Genomic DNA, 13,975 nt, shown 5'->3' with positions numbered 1-13,975 from the left:
TTATGATTCCATCGCTTTATTTCTCTTTGTGTTTATTTTTTCAGCTTCTCTCTGTTTCTTTTTCTGTATCTCTCTACTTATCACTTCTTTCTCTCTTTCTCTTTGTCTCCCTCTCCCTTTCTTTCTCTCTGTCTCTTTCTTTATTTTTGACTCTGTCTCTTTGGTCCCTTTCTTTCTCTCTGTCTCTTTCTTTATTTTTGACTCTGTCTCTTTGGTTTTATCTCTTTTTTTCCCCCTCTCCTAGTTTCTCATGGGCTCACCAACAGTGTAGTCCAAGGCTGATGCATTTGCAGTTATGTCAGGTTAGTGCTCTAGAATTAATTAGAGCTTCTATATTTTTTTTTTTGAGTCTGTAAAAGTTTTCTTTGACAGGCTCATTGTAGTCTTAGAATTATAGTCACTTGAATCAAGCTGGTGAGTACATATTTGATATCTTTATAACAGTAAAGAAACATTTTGTGATGCATTTCACATTGAAAGTGGCTCCCAAAGAGTCAGTGCCATTTTGATGGCACTTGGGAAAATGCATCAGTAATATCAATTAGCTGAAGGCACTTTGATTTCTCCAGGAGAGCTGAATAGACTAAGGCCTTATGAGACTCCTTACAATCCTGATTTTCTTTGCCTTGAAAAATGTCATGGCAATTTCCAGGAAGTTTCAGAACTTTATGTCATCAAATTGAAACTTTTTTTCTTAGAAAAACATTAAGATTTTTCTTCTTTAGTAGTAGATGGCTTAAAGATTTTAGATCTGCTATTGGTAAATGCATTGGATGTTCAAAGCTTGATTGTCAAAGTGGGTAATAAATAAACCACTGGGATCAGATGACATCAATCAGTATTTCTGAAGAAAGTAGAAGATAATGTTGCCAAAACTTGGTTCAATTATTTTTAACCCTTGTTAGTTGGCACTGAACCTAAGAACTGTCACATTTTTTTTCAGCTCTCCTTTCATAAGAATTATCCTACAAAGACTTAAGAAGTACATTTTGTTGGTGATTATTATCTCTTTATATCATCCTTGTATTAATCAAGGTTCTCCAAAGAAACAGAAGCATATATATATATATATATATACACACACACATATATGTATACATACACACACAGAAACATACATATATATATATGAAGCAATTTATTATAAGGTATTGGCTCATGTAGTTTTGGAAGCCAAGAAGTCTCATGATTTACCATCTGCCAGATGGAAACCCAGGAAAGCCAGTGGTGTAGTTTGAAGGCCTGAGAGCTGGAGAACCAATAGTATACATTCCAGTCTGGGTGTGAGGGGGCCTGAGAACTAAAAAATGCTGAGGACAGGACAAGATTGATGCCCCAGTTCAAATGATCAGGCAGAGTTATTCCAGCCTTCTTTTGCCTTTCTGCTCTATTCAGTCTCTTAATGGTTGTATGATGTTAACCCACATTGGGGAGGGCCATCTGCTTTATTCAGTCCACCAATTCAAATGCTGGGTGGAATAAGAGAAAGACTGAAGACAGAGTCCAGATTTGAGGGACTAGTGGTTTGATTTAATGGCCCCAGAAGTGGAGAAGCAAATATGTTAAAGAACTATTTATACCTTTTGGATATGAGAGATGAAGGAATTGGAGGAATCAAAGATTATAAAGCTCTCAAGTTTGGATTGGTGAGAAAACCATAATGGTATTACAGGGAAAAAGAAGAGAGTTGGGAAGGTGAGTTGGCTGAAGCCAATAATGAGTTTGGTTTTCAATACACTGAACTTTTTGAGGTTGATTGCATAAAAAGTAGTCATGTCCTCATATGCAATGCTTACAAGTGTAACAGAGTGATAACAATGGACCAGTGTAGTCACTGATCCCACCCATGTGGCATTTCTTATTTTCTTCAGTTAAATTCTACAAACTTATCAGTATCTGCTACTAATACTGCCACAACAGTGATCCCTGCTTAGTTATCTGTCAGGTCAACATACTGTGAGCTTGATTATGGCAAGGGCTGCCTGTAGTCTCTGTCTCCCAAGTCCTGAAGATAGCACCTGCCACTTGGTAGGTGATCAGTAATTGGTTGTTGCATTGGCATCCACTGTGTGCCCAGGTCAAGGCGGTGATGATACACAGATGAGTCAAATGAGGAGATAGCACTCGTGTAACGTGGGGACATGGAGAAGAGGAGGAGTAATAATTCTGTTTGTGGGTTGAACGAGCCTTCAAAGATATGTGACATTGAAGGATGAAGGATTTACTGGGGCTGAGGAGGGAAAAAAGGTATTCTTAGGACAGGAAACTAGAAAAGCCAAGGCATGCAGTTGTGAGAGTATAAGATGTGTTTGCTCAATGACTGGAGGAGCAGGTTCACAGAGAGGCGAAATAAATGGATGGTGCTGGGACTGGAAAGGTACGCAGGTGGACTATAGAAAACCTTGCTAAAGCTTTATGTGCTCTTACACTTCTTAGGACAGAAATTATTTCTAGAGTTAGGAAAGAAGGGGAGGGAGGTTATTAGATGGTAATCTGTTATCTTTTAGTAGAGGCACAGAGAACTGGGAATGAAGAGTTTTGAGTTTTAATTTTTGTTGCTAACTAATGTTATTAGGACAAAGTTATAAAAATTCTCTGAACTATCTAGGGTTAGTTTCTATTTTATTTATAAATATTATTATTAGTAGTAGCATAATTTTGATTTGATACAATAATTCCTAAAAGTTTTTCTTTTCAGGAAAATATCTAGTTTTTTTAATTTAAAAAAAATCTAATAAACCAAACAACGGTTCATACTCAGTTGGTCACATAGTCTTCAGTGAAATAATTTCTATTCTCACTGTCATGGAGAATCATTAGCCTGTTGCCTATTAATGTTCCATTTGTCTTTTACACTGTGGTTTTTTGTAAACTATGTCAGTCTTACTATGATTCAAAGGACGTTAAGGCAAATGGAGTGTTTAGTGACAAAACTATTTACAAAAAGCTGGTTTTTTTTAAGTTCACACCACCATATTGTACTCTCCTCAACCTTGCTTTTAAGTACATTTTCTATACTGTATGGGAGAAATTACCATAAAACATTCCGTGCTTTGTTTTCTGATACGGTTTGGTTTTCTCCCTTAGTTCATGGAATAGGACTTTTGCCTTCAAACTGCATGTATGCAGTACTTTCATCTGAAGAACATTCATTAAGCACCTGTTTGTGGGCATTACCTGTGATATAACTGACCTGAACAAAAACATAGCTAATGATGTGCAAGCAGGAAGTGTAAGTTTCATGCAGCCTTTTAAAACAATGTTTTTCTGATCATAAAAGCAATGTACTTAGAATGTAACATATATAAAAATTTGAAAAATAAAGAAAATAGGAAAGTAGGAAAATAAAATTCCATGAAATTCTATTGCCTGAAGATAAGAGCTGTGAATATTTTGGTCTGTTTGCATACTCTGTTTTTTTCTGTGGATTTAAATGTTTATGTACATTTATAATATCTTGTGAATGCTTCCCCTCTTTTAAATGAGAGTATAGCATAATTGTTCAGGACTTGGCTTTCCTGATCCAATTAATAACGACAGTGTGACCTTTATCAACTTATTTTGCCTTTCAAAGGCTCTGTTTTATTTTCTGGGAAATGGGAATAATACTAGTGTCTACCTCACAGGTTTGGAGTCAGGGCAAAATGAGATAATGTGTTTACCGCACTCAGAGCCTGGCTCATTACAGGAGTTCTTTATTATTGGATACTATAGTTATTTCATTTTTTCCTGTGTGTAATATTTGCTAAGCTATGCACAGTCAGTGCCATCAGTTTCCTTACCATTCAGTTGTTAGTCAGTGAATTTGATTCCATTACAATAATAATTGCTGAGTCAGACTTTCATCCCACTGTAAGTTGTCCCTAGTGGAAATTTTTCCATTAGTTTCTGAAACTTGGGACCTCTCTGTTGTTTCCCTCATGCAGATTTGGTCACACTAGATGACCTCATTTGGTTGTTGTGGGGTTTATTTCTGTAGTGATGATAGTCTCTTACATTCCCTCCACCATAGAACTTGGTAGGGATGAGAACTAGCTGGACGGGGCCAGTAACAGGGTTTGCATGTGACCTTCTGGGTGGTTCTAGAGTCTGTATCTGAGTTACTTCTGGCAATGGATCAGTCATAGGATTTCGTAGGAGTGGCCATTAGAGCCCTTTTAAGCAGAATACTGATGTCTGGGTACGGAACCAACCTAGGATTTAGAGTTGGGGAATCAGCTGTCACCAGCATGAGGTGGGGTGGAGGAGGGGATGAGGCTAGCACAAGGTTTGTGAATTTTGCTGCTGTTTTGGCAGGCAATATAGGTTTGGCTGTGTGTTTGTCTTCTTGTGTCTTGGTGACATCTTAGAGCCTCACACTACTCCCTTCCTCAACTTATTTATTGGAAAATATAATAAAATTGAGATAATATTTACCTTTAATATAAAAGTTTGGCTCTAACAAAATATTTGGCAAAGCAGAAACTCTAAGTGCTACTGAGGGTATGAGTTGCTCCTACAGCCACTTTAGAGAGCTACTAAATGCAAATGAGCATGTCCTGATTCTAGGCTCACACCCTAAAAAATCTCTTCCACAGTACCGAGACAGACTTGTATAAGCATATTTATTACAGTGTTGTTTGTAAAAATAAGAAATTATTATTAAGGGAGAGTGGTAAACCAGGTTAGATTTACACAAGGAAATACTAGAAAGCAGTTAAAATGGATGAACTCTAGTTCTGTATGTGAGCCTAACTTAAACAACATTGAATTTAATAGGTGTGTTGAGAATTATAGGTACAGTGTCATACAATTTAGATGACATTAAAGAACATGCAAATGATACTATATTTATGCAATTATGTATAGTGAAAGTATAAATGCATTCATTCACATGTTGAATAGTGTATTTAGATAACAAGTGCTATGTCTAGAGAAGGAAGAGAATGAGGTAGGGGGAGATATAGTATGAGAGATTTGTATTCTATGGATATATATTTAAGTAAAAAAAAAAAATGAAAGCAAAAACAAATATTTGAGGGGATGGATACCACATTTTCCATGATGTGATTATTATACGTTACATGCCTACATCAAATATCTCATATACCCTATAAATGTATACACCTATTATGTACCCACAAGCATTAAAGGTAAAAAAATTTAAAAGGACAAAATATTAAGTTTTAAGGGAATTGAAGTATGTTTTATATTATCTCTATTTGTTATATGATTGACACATTTCACCATTTTCTTAAACGGGGAAATAAGGACAGGAAATTAACATATGACCATAATAAATTCGAGCAGTGCAAGGGAAAGTAAGCCTTTATCACACTACTGATCCCTGATCCCTTGTTCCTGTGGCCAGAGAAAACTACTCTTAATAGCTACCCATGAATCCTCATGACAGCTGGTGATATAGAAGCATATTGTATGCACATTCCTTTTACACCTGTGTGGTAAATGCTCTTTGCTCTTTTCACTAAACTATATACACCTTGGAGGTATTTATCCTGCAACTTCTGACCCTTTCTTCTAAAGAAACTTTTGCTTCATGAAGGTAAGTACAACTAGTTTCTCTAAAGCTCAGTTTTGAAATCAGTGATATAAAATACATAGGGTCAGTTTTAGATAGTAAGTTGTCAAGACAGATTGCACTCAGACTCAAACCAACCTTGAAAACAAAGTACTGTATATCTGTATTCATATTTGAAAGGCTCTTTTCCCACTTCAGTTTGTCAAACAGTTGAATATGTTAAGCCTGAGACTAGAGACAATGTCAAGGTGAACATATGTGAGGGATTCACACTTCTCAAAGAAAAGCACACTTTTTGTGGCCTTGGACAAAGCTGGGATTCCGTGCTGCTGTTATTTTTACAAGTCCCTCTACTGAGATCATGACTGCATCTTAGAGTTGCTGTTGAATCCAGATAATGTTAAGTTTGTCCTCATTCATATTCTATTTAGTTTTACCAAACTAAATATTTATTAGTTGGTGATATTTAGGAAGGTTGATGGTATTTGACTATATAGCTATATTTTATGAAAAATGGAGGAAAAGTTCCCTTTAAAATACCTACATGTTTTTTTGAGTTAAAGAAAGAAAAATAAAATTCATGAAATAGTGACGTGAAGCTTGGGAGTTTAGCTGCAGCCGCCAGGTGTCCAGGCTTGCTCTTGGGAGAGATTATTATGAGATCACAGTGAGCCTGGCTACACAGAGCATGGAAAGTCCCTGATCCTTGTCATCACAGAATTTGGCTTACAGACCTCTCCTCTCAAAGATGGAGGCTTCTGGCATTTCTGATATTGTTTTCCTGTCGCTCCTTAGAGAGAGAAATTCAATTTATTTTTGCTAAAATTCTCTAGAGTTGAATTTGGGAACATCAGGGGATAAAACTCCTCATGTTAAGGCATGTAGGAGGAAAGGTATCCTCTTTTTCAATCGAATTGTAGCTCAAATATGCTGTAAACTCACCCGTTTACTCCTTCATGGTGGCCATAAGATGTGGAAAGGAAGGAACTCCAGAAGGTTTAGGTAGGAGTCCTTTGTTCTTATCTTTTTCCAGGGTCTCATGGTGACCAAAATTGTTAACATCTTTTAGCCTCTGTTTCCTCACCCTCAAATGAGGTCAATAGTATCTACTTCCAGAAGTGATATTCAAAATATCTGATGGGAGTGGGACATGGCTGTTATCAGACAGATGGCATATGCATCCCATAAGGTTATGCCTGGTGCTGTAAGGTTGTGCCTGATGAATGTCAACTAGGACTGTTTTATGGAGTTGCTATACGGGTAAGATAAGATCATGCACATGAATGTGCTTTGAAAACTGCAAGGGGATACATAAATTTGTACTATTAACGCAAAATACATGCAATGGGCAGGAAGTTTAAGAAGTGCTTTGAGCTGTTTGACCAAAAGTTTCTTTAATGAGAATAAGGAATTATTGCCCCGTGATGTCAATGTTTTCAATTATATGCTTATTATGGATATATTGAAACATATGTATAATATATATATAATATACATATATTACACATATATTGAACTCAGCAACTGAACGCTTAGGTATTTACCTAAGAAAAATTAAAACACAAGTCTACCCAAAGGCTTATAGGTGAATATTCTCCATAGTTTTATTCATCATAGGTAAAAACTGGCAAGTTTCTTATGTTGATTACCTGCTGAATGAGTAAACACACTGTGATACCTCCATACAATGGAACACTACCCAGCAATGAAATGGAACACAGTAATGCAGACAAGTCTCAAGTGCATTATGCTAACTGAAAGAAGACAGACACAAAACAGTACATACCATATGATTGTATTTCTATGAAATTCTATCAAAGGCAAAACTTTAGGGACAGAAATCAGATAGTGGTTTTCAGGGGTCAGGGGAGAGGTTGGCTGTAAGAGGTATGAGGAAACTTTCTGAAGTAATGGAAATATTCTCTGTCTCGATTGTGTGGTGGTTACATGATTCTGTATGTATTTGTCAAAACCTATGGAATCATACACTGAAAAATCAATCAGTTTCATTATACATAAATTATACTTCAAAAAAACGGAACCGAGTAAAAATAGTTCCCTCATGAAAAAATTAGAAAATGCAATTTTGAAAGAGAAAGCAGGAATATTCTTTACAAAACAAAATGTTTCTTCTTTATAGGCTATATATTTCAGTTTCAGCTTCGAGTAATGAATTTTATGGCTTCATCTCTTGCATTGAGCATTACACTCTAGTAAACACCCAACTTGCTAAGTCATCCCCCGTACACACCTTACTGTTTCTCTCTTTATTATCATTTCCTTATGCTGAGCACTTGCCTGGAGTAGCTCCCTACCCCAGCCTTCCCTGGGACTCCCATTTCCTCCTTCACTCATTTGGTTAACTCCTATTTATCATTGAAGATTCAGTTTGGAATTCACCTTCTCCAAGAGCCTTTCCCTGATTTCTCCCCATCCCTTTCACATTGGGGCTCCTTTGGGTATCCCTGGCTATTAACTTTGTCAGTATACTCTCACCAGATTTCACTATAAGTAGTTCTTTATGGGTTTGTCTTCCCCAAAAGAGGTTAGGGACCATCTCTCACACACTTTTATACCCTGGTGCCCAGCATGTTACTGATGGTCAATAAATGTTTGTAGAATCAGTGATTGGGAGTGCCAAAGGGAGTGTTGAGGACATGTGAGATTGTGGAAAGAATGCAAGGGAAGAAAGACTATTTGAATCCCAGTCTCTCACATAGTGGTTAGAGTAACTTTGGACAAGTTGGTTAATGTGTCTCAGATAGAAAATGGAGACCTAGACCCATCTACTGGATAGGATAACCATGAGACACACATAAAACTATGATGCGAAAGCACTCTCTACCTAGAAAGCAGTTCACATATATAAGTTATTATTATGTCATTGGAAGAGTGTTGTTTCTCAGCTCTTGAATATGGCAATGTAAACCAAACCAAATGGATAAAATATATTCACCTTCAACTTTAAGGATAGTGTCAGCATTGCATTGGTATGTTCACCCGACTCCTTACAGCATCTAGTTAGAACTTCCTCTGCTCATGAGAGACAACTATAGTCTTGTCAATCCTTTCACTCTGTCAGTTCTCATTGAAGCAATTGCTAACCAGTGTATAAAATTTTTGAAAACATGGATCTTGTTTTATTTGGCTTTGGGTCCTCTACAGTACACTAGAGTTCATTGCATCTAGAAATGTTAAAATGGCAAGCCAAGTAGAGGTTAACATAGACATCTAGAGAAATGTTATCCAGTTTTCTGGAGAAGGCTAAATATCAAAATAGTGTTGTAATTGATCTTATTTTTATAATCTGATAAAGTAATTTTGGGTTACCACAGAAATATTTCAAGTTTAAGCTAATGAAATATTAATGTCCTGGATCTTTAGAAATCTACTGATGTCTTCATTTGGAACTTTGTAAGACTCAAGCATTTCACTGCATCTAAAATTCGTTTTCCTCAAGTCTTAAAATCTGAACTACAGCACATTATCTGTATGATATTCTTTCTAGAATTTCATAAACCTATTTTTAAAAAAATAATTATTTTCTCTTGATTATAGAAGAATGGAGTCTATACCTTATTTTTAGGTGACAGAGCAAGCGCCAGGCCCTTGACCCACTCTCACTGTCTCTGTTCCTCATTATTTTTAGTTTCTACTAACCTTTACCATATTATTTGGAACAAAATGGAAGAAAACCTAATTGAGTATATAAATGTTGATGGTCATTAAGAATTCATCAAAGTGATATTATAGACAATTTGATTGTTTTCATAAGCAAAACAGTACTAAAATAAATGAAAATGTAGAAGAAAGTGTGAGAGATACTGAAATATTCTGCTGGTATAGTATATTATGCAGATATTTGCATTTATGAGGTAGAATTAGAAAACCAAAAAATCTCCATGTTATAATCATTTTTAATAAATGAATTTTTATTTCCAGGTAATTTATACCTATATTCAAGTCTTGGTAACCAATTTAAAATAATTTGCTGACTTGTTGATCTAACCTTTCAAATAATAGGCCAAGGGCCACTAACTTCTTGCAACATGTATAGATATTTATCCAAATGTGTTTTTGGTAAGGATATGAAAGTATTTGGGGAATAAATCCAATATTTATGCTTATTTATGGTACATAAAGCAGAGTTTCCCATGAGTGACTGTAAAAATTGGAGGAAGTGGAGAGAGGAACTGGAATATAAGCCAAATGTTTGTTTATGGGCTTTATTTAGAAATCCACATTAGTGATTCTGATATTGGGATATTAATCCAGTGTTTCCTTTCTTTGTGGATTGTTTTCATACACAATTGTACATTCTTATGAGGCAATTCTCTTTGGAGTACCCATAGAGAATTATTACATTTTTACCAGATAGGTTCTTTTTAATATTCTAATCTAGCAAATATGCATTTAAGAAAATGACTTTATTCCAGGATAGTTTTTTTGCACAGGTTATTGTTCTGCCCACCTCCCCTTAAATAAAACCAGCATCATAACTTCTCAGAGCTTTGTCTGCTTTCAAGATTCTTTGGCACTTGCACTGGATTATATGCCATACCAAAAATGTTTCCCAGCCATTCATGTTTAAACACATTTAAATTTACATTAATTTTTAAAAGGATTAAAAGCACCTTAAAAAATGAAGCATGTATTAATTTATAGGGGCTGTTTATGGAAAAAAAAAATGCTGTTATTCTATGTCTCTCACCCCATGCATAATAAAGAACTTTTCTCTTTGAAAGTAATTGCTGTAAAATATTCCTTGAGGGATCAAAATGTTAGTATGATTGGGAGGTAGGATCTCTGCTCTTAGGCAGATTGTTTTGAGTGACTTAGTTGCAAATATAAAGCTGGACAAAGGTAGGTGAGGTAAGGGAATGATAGAGTGGTTAGAAGAAATCTTTAGATAACAATGTCTTTGTCTTCGGCAACAGGGATAGGGCCTTCATGATCTTTCTTAAAATCCTTACAGCACCTGGTGCAGTAGGCTTCGCATGGGAGGAAAGCAGGGATTGCCACTAGATCAGCTAAGAGACAAGCAAATAAGAGGCTGGATGCAGAAAATGCTGAGTCTCTCTGAAGGTTTTTCCCTCAAGCTGAGCTGGTGTCTGGTTTTCTGACCACATGTTGTTTCTTCTCTTTATAAGAATGAAATAACATTCCTGTTTTTTTTTTAAAAAAAAAGCCAAAATGTTTGTCATCAAGCCTGACAGTAATATGGGTCCTCACTCAAATAGAGTGAGACTTCTTCCTGTCATATTGGTCCTGTGGAGTAAGGTCAAAAGGATGTGGTTATAAAATAAAATGATTTCATTTTGTTTATCTCCTACTCGGAAACTTTCAGTGTTCCTCCTTTTCCATAGTGACAACAGGAAAAGGCCCGAAAGCTTCAGCATGGCAGGTGGAGGCCTTCTAGAAGAACCTGGCTCCAATCTCAGCATAACTTTTACCACTTCCTAACTCAAGCCTCAACTCCAGCTCAACCATTCTTCTACGTAATCAAGAGATATTCTAGGCACTTCTGGTGGGAAATAGAGAATAAGCCAAGACTGGGAGGGATGAGGCCTGGGGTACTAACAGAGATTAGTACCCAGATCACTAAATTTGGGGTTGGAGGGTGAAGCAAAGAACTCTGGTACTGTTCACATTGACAGTCTTTCTAAAGTACCTTTCCAAGATGAGAAGACAGTGCTTGCCTAGTGACTGTGATGTTCAGGGATAATGTGACAATTCTTGATGCCCTGCTGTTACTTTACTTACAGATCAGAACATATTCTGTGAGCTGATATATTAGATTTTGGAAGGAGAAGCCAATCCCAAAAGACAGGTAGGAATTAAATGGGGAACTCAGGATAGCCAACCATCAGTTTGGTGTTCAGAGCTGGGCTTGCTTTCCTGAGGAAATGTCAATGAAAACCAGGGCCTGGGTCTTGCAGTTAAACTGGCCTCAGAAAGAGAGGGCGGGAGGTGGGAATGGGTGGGAAAATGGCAGCTCACTCTGCTGCCTAGGACTCATAACCCCTGGCATTTCAGATCCCAGAAAACATGTATTACACTATTCCAGAGAATCTGTCTTACTAATAGGGCCCTGGGTAGGGCAGAGCCTATAGGCTTTTAATTTTGACACCTGGGCAGATCAAGTTCTTTCAGCAATGGACACTCCAGCACTATAATAGGTGGTACATATGATAAATTGTGGTACATATGATAAATTATCTTATCTTGTCCAATTAATTTATGCCACTTTAGACTAAGGACTGTCATATATATACATATATATACACACAAACATACATATATATACACATACATATACACACACACACACACATATGTATAGTTTCTTTAGGTCTTACGAAAGTATTAAATATTTTTTGAACAAATAACATATTTTGGGGGGCATTATTCTGTCCACTTACCTAAATCAAGGATGATATAAACAATCCAATTTCATATAAATTAGATTTTAATTTTTTTAATGAACAGAAAGCCAATTGATTGGTTTCCTGAAGTTCTATTGTTTCCTCCTGTCAATGGAATACAAAATCACAAGGACTCTTTATCACTTAGATTGGAGATTACAAATGCTGTGAAGGCAAGTAACTACCTTTCTTCTTCTAATTATTTTGGAAACAACACATTTTTCACTGGGAAGACCAGAAGCTGGAAAGCGAAAGGCTTTGGCCACAAAACTGTGAGGGGACTCTGGATGGATGGCAGCTCCAGGAGAGCTTAATTCCAAATTAAGATGTCCAGGCTGCATTGAAGAAAGCAATCTATTTGCCTTGGAAAAATTTATTAGTGCTAAGAGTTAATATGTGAAACATCCAATCTGAATCTGTATGTTTGCATTTCTCTAAATCTTGCCCTCAACATATATATCATTTTCAATAAATGGTTTTGAGCCATAATTTTTTCATTCATTCTACATGCCAGTTGCTGTGCAGGTGGTGTTGATATAGAAATGACTATTCTGTTGTATGGCTATACCACTTTTTAAAAATCTCTGCATCGGTTGCTTGAGGACCTGTCTTTGTATTCCATGCAGTGCCTCACCTGATGCCAGTGAGGACTGTGAGCCCCTGATGTCAGCACCTGTGCCTTACTCATTTCTATATCAAATGTACACAACAGTTTTAAGTACGCATTCTCATTTCATCCAAACAACATTCCTGTGATTTTGCTGTTATTTAGATAAGGAAATGGAAGCTTGGAGAGCTTAAGTGACTTGCCAAAAGACATACAACTTAACAAGCAAAATGGGCTATTAAGGTCGGACCTCAGGAAAGCAGATCACAGTTGAGGGGATTGGAGGAAAAAAAGAAAGAAAGAGAAAGAGAGAGAGAAAGACAAGATGAAGATATAGGGATTTTGAATTCTCTGATCCCAGAAGCTCTCATTGGCTAAATCACAGTTTTAGCACTGTTCACTTTTATTCTTTTGTAGGCTAATGTACTAAGCTAATTAAGTATTTACATTTTAAATTCCTTGAGGACTAGGCAATGTCTCTATCATTTAGATTCTTCTAGGTACAGGCATCCCTCGGAGATATTGTGGGTTTTGATTCCAGAGCACCACGGTAAAGTATCACAATAAAATTTTTTGACTTCCTAGTGCATATAAAAGTTATGTACTCTATTAAGTGTGTAATAGCATTATGGCTAAAAGAATGAACATACTTTAATTTATAAATACTATTAATATATTGCTAAAAATGCTAACTGTCATCTGTGCCTTCAGCAAGTTGTAATCTTTTTGCTGGTGGCGGTCTTGCCTTGATGTTGATGGCTGCTGACTGATGAGGGCGGTGGTTGCTAAAGGTTAGGGTGGCTGTGGCAATTTCTTAAAATAAGACAACAATGAAGTTTGCTGCAATGAATGATATTTCTTTCATGAAAGATTCTTCTGTAGTATGTGATGCTGTTTGGTAGCATTTTTCCCACAGTAGAACTTCCAAAATTGGAGCCAGTTCTTTCAAACTCTGCCATTGCCTTATCAACTAAGTTTATGGAATATTCTAAATCCTTTGTTGTCATTTCAACAATGTTCACACACCTTCACCAGGAGTAGATTCCATCTCAGGAAACTCATTTATTTTCTCATCCATAAAAAGCGACTCCTCATCCGATAAAGCTTTATCATGAGATTGCAGTAATTTAGTCACATCTTCAGGCTCCACTTCTGATTCCAGTTCTTTTGTTATTTCTACTACATCTGCAGTTACTTCCTCCTCTGAAGTCTTAAACCCCTCAAAGTCATCCACGAGGGTTGGAATCAGCTTCTTTCAAGCTCCTGTTAATGTTGATATTTTTACCTCCTTCCATAAATCAAGAGTATTCTTAATGGAATGTAGAATGGTGAATCTTTTCCAGAAGGTTGTTGATTTACTTTGCTTAGATACCTCAGAGGAATCACAATCTATGGCAGCCATAGCCTTATGAAATGTATTTCTTA

General features: G+C 36.4%; 1 protein-coding gene across 2 annotated transcripts in view; it reads left to right on the top strand.

The window, feature by feature from the left end:
* The window catches only part of CPQ (carboxypeptidase Q), a 333,027-nt gene that overhangs the window by 164,318 nt on the left and 154,734 nt on the right, over positions 1-13,975 (top strand). The window lies entirely within an intron of this gene.

Source organism: Colobus angolensis, unplaced genomic scaffold (assembly GCF_000951035.1).
Source record: "Colobus angolensis palliatus isolate OR3802 unplaced genomic scaffold, Cang.pa_1.0 Scaffold16, whole genome shotgun sequence".
Taxonomy (NCBI): Eukaryota; Metazoa; Chordata; class Mammalia; order Primates; family Cercopithecidae; genus Colobus; species Colobus angolensis.
The sequence above is the reverse complement of the archived record's forward strand: the minus strand, read 5'-3'. Positions and strand labels throughout refer to the sequence as shown.